The sequence below is a fragment of the Saimiri boliviensis genome, chromosome 7, assembly GCF_048565385.1.
Source record: "Saimiri boliviensis isolate mSaiBol1 chromosome 7, mSaiBol1.pri, whole genome shotgun sequence".
Taxonomy (NCBI): Eukaryota; Metazoa; Chordata; class Mammalia; order Primates; family Cebidae; genus Saimiri; species Saimiri boliviensis.
Window position 1 is genome coordinate 111,932,932 of NC_133455.1, and position 6,253 is coordinate 111,939,184.

The window sequence follows — 6,253 nt, forward strand, 5'->3', positions numbered from 1 at the left end:
TTTCTTAGGTACCAGTCTTTCTCTGGGAAATGGCAACAACTAAAATGTATTGCTCTTTTCTATTACCTTCTCCAAGAGAAGTTGGACTTGAGTGTATTGCCTTTTTAACTTTATAGTTCTCTCTCCCGGCTCTTAGCATTTCATTTCCCCTCCATATCTCCCCAGTCTGTGTTTTGAGATCCCAATATTTCTTTTGAGGCAATGTCTTTCTCTTTACTACTCAGTTTGACACTATTTTATTTTCCTTCTTCCACCCCCATTGCTCTGATAGTAAGAAACTATCAGAAAATGAGGCTTTCAAGCTACTCAAGTTCTTTTTTTTTCCCCAAATAAGTTCACATTCTGAGGTACTGGGACTTCAACATATCAGTTTTGGGAAGTATATTATTTAAGTTCATAATACTCACAAATCATCTGCCTAAATTTAAAAGTTATACATAAAACTAACAAACTAACAAATAAAATGTTTTATTAGCCTCCAATAATACATATACTTTTATAAACAAACACTTGGAAGGATGAGCTTTAATGTAGAATTTTTGGAATCCTTAGAGATCCCTGCTGAGTTATGATGGAATGAAAAGAGCTGGTCCTTATCTTGCAACCTCCTTCATGTTCTGCTATTTATTCCTGCCCCTGTCCCTATCCTGCCCTGTGGGTGGCCTCATGCACATGTCTGTGAACAATCAATTGGCACATTCCAGCAACATCCATATACCCTGCAAGGAGCCTTCCCTTGGTCACCCTTGGAGGCCAGGCATTGCTCTCATTGATGGTGAGTCTGACTTCGAATGAATGGATCTAGAGAAAAGACCTTCAACGGCTGTTCAGGCAGGCGGTTCTAGGGTCCTTAGGTACGTGGACTGTGGTCTAGAATGAGGGCTTTGGGTGTTGCTGAGTCACAACTAGAGCAGGCAAAATTCTCTGTGGTGAGGACAGGACACCAGGGCAGGAACTTCCCTTGCCTGGATGTAAGTCTATACTGTCAGTGAACTAAACTTCTTGATAGTCTATGGCTAATTGCTTAGTGAAGGGAGACAACGCATAAATAATAAGCAATATAAATAAGTAAATTATATAAAATGTTCAAAGGTGATAAATGCATAAACGTGGTATAGAGTAGGAAAGATCTGGTGTGTTTCCAGGGACGGGGCAGCTTGCAATATTTCACACAGGGTGTCTCCAGAGATGGAGACATCTGAGCAGCATTTGAGAGAGGTAAGGGAGCTAGGCAGGTGGCAATAGGGCACAAAGGCACATTTTGGGAAGAAGGAGTTGGCTAATCAAAGATTCCAGGGATGAGGCATGCCTGGAGCGCTTAGGAGACAGAAAGGAGGCTCGTGTTGATTGAATGCTATAGGCACAGGAGAATACAATGAGTTAAAATCAGAGATGAGGATGGGAGGTCAGATCACATGGGGCCTTTTAGGTTATTTTAAAGGTTTGGGCTTTTACTCTGCGATTAGAAGCCCCTGCAGAGTTTTGAACAGAAGAATGATATAACCATTCCCACTGCTGTATTGCGAACAGACTGCAGAGTCAGGATAGAAAGCAGGAGACTGTTTAGAAGGCAGTTAGGGAATACAGGCCAAGGCTGGGAGCAGTAAGTTGGACCAGAGTATTTTCAGGTGGAGAGTGGTAAGTGGTTGGTGGCTGGATTTGGGAAATATTCTGAAGGTAGAGTCAACGGGCCCTTCCTGATGCATTAGAATATATATATACACGTAAACTCAATAAATGTTTGTTAATGACTGAAAAAAAAAAAAAAGAGAGACGCGCAAGCGCAGGCAGCCGCGGTGTGGACTAGCGCCCGACCTCCACAGCCCGGGCCGAGCCCCGACCCGTCCGCCGCCCGCACCTCACCTCGCCGCTGCGGCCTCCGCCCCCCAGCGGTGTTCCCGTGCGCTGCCTCCGCCGCCCGCGCCTCACCCCGTCGCCGCGGCCACCGCCGCCCTTACCTCACGCCGCCGCCGCGGCCCCCGCCGCCCGCACCTCACCCCGCCGCCATGGCCCCCGCCGCCCGCACCTTACCTCGCCGCATGGCCTCCGCCCCCTAGCGCTGTTCCCGCGCGCTGCCCCCGCCGCCATGGCCCCCGCCGCCCGCACCTCACCCCGCCGCCATGGCCTCCGCCCCCTAGCGCTGTTCCCGCGCGCTGCCCCCGCCGCCGTGGCCCCCGCCGCCCGCACCTCACCGCGCCGCCATGGCCTCCGCCCCCTAGCGCTGTTCCCGCGCGCTGCCCCCGCCGCCATGGCCCTCGCCGCCTGCACCTCACCTCGCCACCATGGCCTCCGCCCCCTGGCGCTGTTCCGCGCGCGTTCCGCCGAGCCGCTGCCTCCGACGTGCCGGAACTCACGGAAGGTAACTTCCGGAGTCGCGTCTCCGACACGGGCTCTGAGAGCCTCAAGCTTGTGGAGTGGGCGCTGCTAGAGACTTGCCCCTGAGCATGAAGCCGCAGCTCCCAGATGGAAAGGAATAGTCCCATTAGCAAAGGTTGATGGCGCTGCAAACACCAACACCTGTAATAAACATGGAGTCGGTGGCTGGCCGACCCTGAAGACGGAGACGGTGAGGAAGCAGGTGCTCATGACGGACCTAGGACTGCTGATGGAGTGGGCAGCCACCTGCAGAAGCGGGCAGGCCCGGCTTCAGTGCCTCAAGACTGAGGAAGAATGTAAGAAATTCGTTAGTGATGAAGAAGCCTCCGTTGTAGGTTTTTTGAAGGTTTCGTTCAGTGAAGCTCACTCAGTTCCTAAAAGCAGCCAGCAACTTGAGGGATAACTATCGATGTGCACAAAGGAATGTTGAGTCTCTGGTGAATGAATTTGATGATAACGGACAAGATATTTCCTTATTTCGTCCTTGACATCTGACTAACAAGTTTGAGGACAAGACTGCGGCTTATACAGAGCAGAAAATGACCAGTGGCAAAATTTAAAAGTTTATCCAGGAAAACATTTTTGGTATTTGCCCTCACATGACAGAAGGCAGTAAAGATTTGATTCAGGGCAAGGACTTACTGCTTACTCTGATGTGGACTGTGAAAAGAATGCGAAAGGTTCCAACTGCTGGAGAAACAGGGTCATGATGGTGGCAAAGAAATTCCTGGATGCTGGGCACAAACTCAACTTTGCTGTAGCTAGCTGCAAAACCTTTAGCCATGAACTTTCTGATTTTGGCTTGGAAAGCACTGCTGGAAAGATTCCTGTTGTTGCCATCAGAATTGCTAAAAGAGAGGTTTGTCATGCAGGGAGAGTTCTCACGTGATGGCAAGGCTCTGGAGAGGTTCCTGCCGGCTTACTTTGATGGCAATCTGAAGACACACCTGAAGTCTGAACCTATCCCAGAGAGCAATGATGGTCCCGTAAAGGTAGTGGTAGCAGAGAGTTTTGATAAAACAGTGAATAATGAAGATAAAGATGTGCTGATTGAATTTTAGGCCCCTTGGTGTCGTCACTGTAAGAATCTGGAGCCCAAGTATAAAGAACTTGGAGAGATGCTCAGCAAAGACCCAAATATCGTCATAGCCAAGATGGATGCCACAGCCAATGACGTGCCTTCTCCATGTGAAGTCAGAGGTTTTCCTACCATATGCTTCTCTCCAGCCAACAAGAAGCCAAATCCAAAGAAATATGAAGGTGGCTGTGAATTAAGCGATTTTATTAGCTGTCTATGATGAGACACTACAAACCCCCCTATAATTCAAGAAGAAAAGTGCAAGAAGAAAAAGAAGGCACAGGAGGATCTCTAAAGCAGTAGCCAAACAACACTTTATGAAAGGACTCTTCCACCAGAGATAGAAAACCATTGGGGAGGACTGGGACCCATATGGGGATTATTACCTCTCAGGGCTGAGAAGACAGACTGGATATAATCTGAATCCTGTTAAATTTTTTGTAAACTGTTTCCTAGCTGCACTGTTTATGAAAACACCAGGACCAGTTTATGTTTGTGGTTTTGGGAAAAATTATTTTTATTGAGGGGAATGTTGTGGGGGTGGGGGGAATTGTGTTGGGGGTATTTTCTATTTTTTTTTTTGGTACATTTGGAACAGTGATAATAAAACATGTATGTATATGTACATATAAATGTATTTGTGTATATATATACTCCAGTTATGTAAATCTTATATATTTCATGTATTTCAAATGAGCCCGTATCAGCTCTTCTATCAGGCACTCAAATTTTTCAGTAAATAAATGTATAGACTTTTATGTGTTTATATGGTTATGTACATGATCATATAAAATAGCTTATTTTTTTCATACACAGGAAAACATTTAATTCACAAGGGTTTAATTTTTTTAAGTAATTTGAATAACAAGGCTTTAAGCATACACATATATATAGAGACAAATTAGGGTTTGCTTCAGGTTTTATTGCTCTTAATAACTGAACGATGGATTTGACATTAACTAGGAGAGGAAAGGATGTGGGTAAAATAGGTTTTGGGGAAAAACTCCTAATGTTTTCCCTGATCTCTGTGTACTTTTGGAGATACTGAGTTTGGGATATTTATCAGCTATTGAAGGGAGATACTGAGTTGGCAATTTGTTACTCATCTCTGGAATCTAGGGAGTATTCTGGGCTGGAGTTATAAAACTGGGAATCGTCAGTATTCAGATGATATTTAAAACCTTGAGAGATGATAAAATCATTTAAAAAGTTAAGCTTGATGGGAAAGCAGAGCAAGGGGTGAGCTCTGGGACACTCCAGCACTAGAGGTGGTGAAGAGAAGCATGCTTCCACACATAAGACTGAGAAGGAGAGATGAAAAGGAAACGAAGCTAAACTAAACTGTAACTAAAAGGAAGTACAAGAGGGTGTGGTATATTGGAAGCCAAATGAAGAAAATATATCCAGGAAGATAGAGTTACTCATTGTATCCAATACTGTTGACAAGTAAATCAAAATAGTTCTGAAAAATAACCTTTGCATTTAGCTAATTGGAGGTCAATAGTGATCTCAACAAAAGTAATTTCATTGAAACTGTGGAAGCAAACATCTGCTTGTAATGGTTCTAAGAGAAAATTGGAGGCGAGAAATTGGAGGCACTAAAGACAACTATTTTGAAGAGTTTTGCTGCAAAGAGGAGCAGGGTAATGGGTCAGCATTTGTCAGGGACGTGGGATAATAAGAAAGTTTTAATTTTATAATGGGAGACATAACATCATGATTACATGGTGTTCAGAATTATCCAGTAGAGAGTAAGGAAATGATGCTTTGAGTAGAAGAGGATTTCAGTGGCAATATTTTCGAGTAGGTCAGAGGAGATAGGATCAAATGTACAAGTTGGGGGACTGGTTTGGGATAGAAGCATGGGCAGCTCTTCTCTGATGATAAGCAGAGAAGCGGAACATGGAATTTGCTTACCTGGGTAGATGCAGTCGTGGAAGTCTGTGGCAGTTTCTTTTGACTGATTCTGGTTTTTAAGTGATGCAGGAAACAATGCCATCAACTGAGAGTGAGGATTAGGGGAGAAGATGCTGAGGTTTCAACAGAGAGAAGGATGTATAATTGTCCAGCAGAAAGGGAGAGTCATGGACTAAGAACATACAGAATTAAGGGTTTGCTTGACTTGCATGATCATGTATTTCAATGAACCCATATCAGCTCATATCACACACTCAAATAATTTTCAATAAATACATTTAGATGCTCATATGATATATAAAAGGTGATAGAAAAAAGCTTATTTTTTTGTTCATTTATACACAACATTGAATAAGCAGGAATTTAAATCTTTTCAGTAATTTGAATGGCAAAATTAAAAAAAATATTTTTATTGTCTTAAAAAATGTGGCATAATGTATTTAATTTTATCTACTGTGCAGGTGGAAATCTGTGGGATTGTTTGCCCTGTTAATGGTGACTGTGAAGGTAGATTCAGAAGTAAGAAAAATAATGTGCATAGACAAGAAACTTTATCAGAAGGGAAAGTTTCAGAGTTTGAGATCTTGGAGTCCAGGCATAAAAAAGTTTAAGTCATGCCTCTGGGTGGGAGAAATCCAGTGACAGTAAATTGATTGGTGGTGAATAGGGTGAAAAATTATAGAGTTTCTTCCAACAATCGAATTTAACAATTTCAGGAATTTATGTTTTGGTTTTCTGATAGAAGATAACATAGCATTCTGCTGAAATATACCAATTCCCTCAATAAGTAAGATTATGAGTAGGCATATAGCTATATATAATTTAAATTTTAAAAACCTATTACAGATATATGTAGATCTCAAATTAATTGATGAGGTTGAT

The 6,253-nt window shown here is 43.5% G+C and overlaps 1 pseudogene; it reads left to right on the plus strand.

Moving 5' to 3' along the window:
• Window positions 1–795: 795 nt before the first annotated feature.
• On the plus strand, window positions 796–3,848 carry LOC101039399 (protein disulfide-isomerase A3 pseudogene; annotated as a pseudogene).
• Window positions 3,849–6,253: the final 2,405 nt, after the last annotated feature.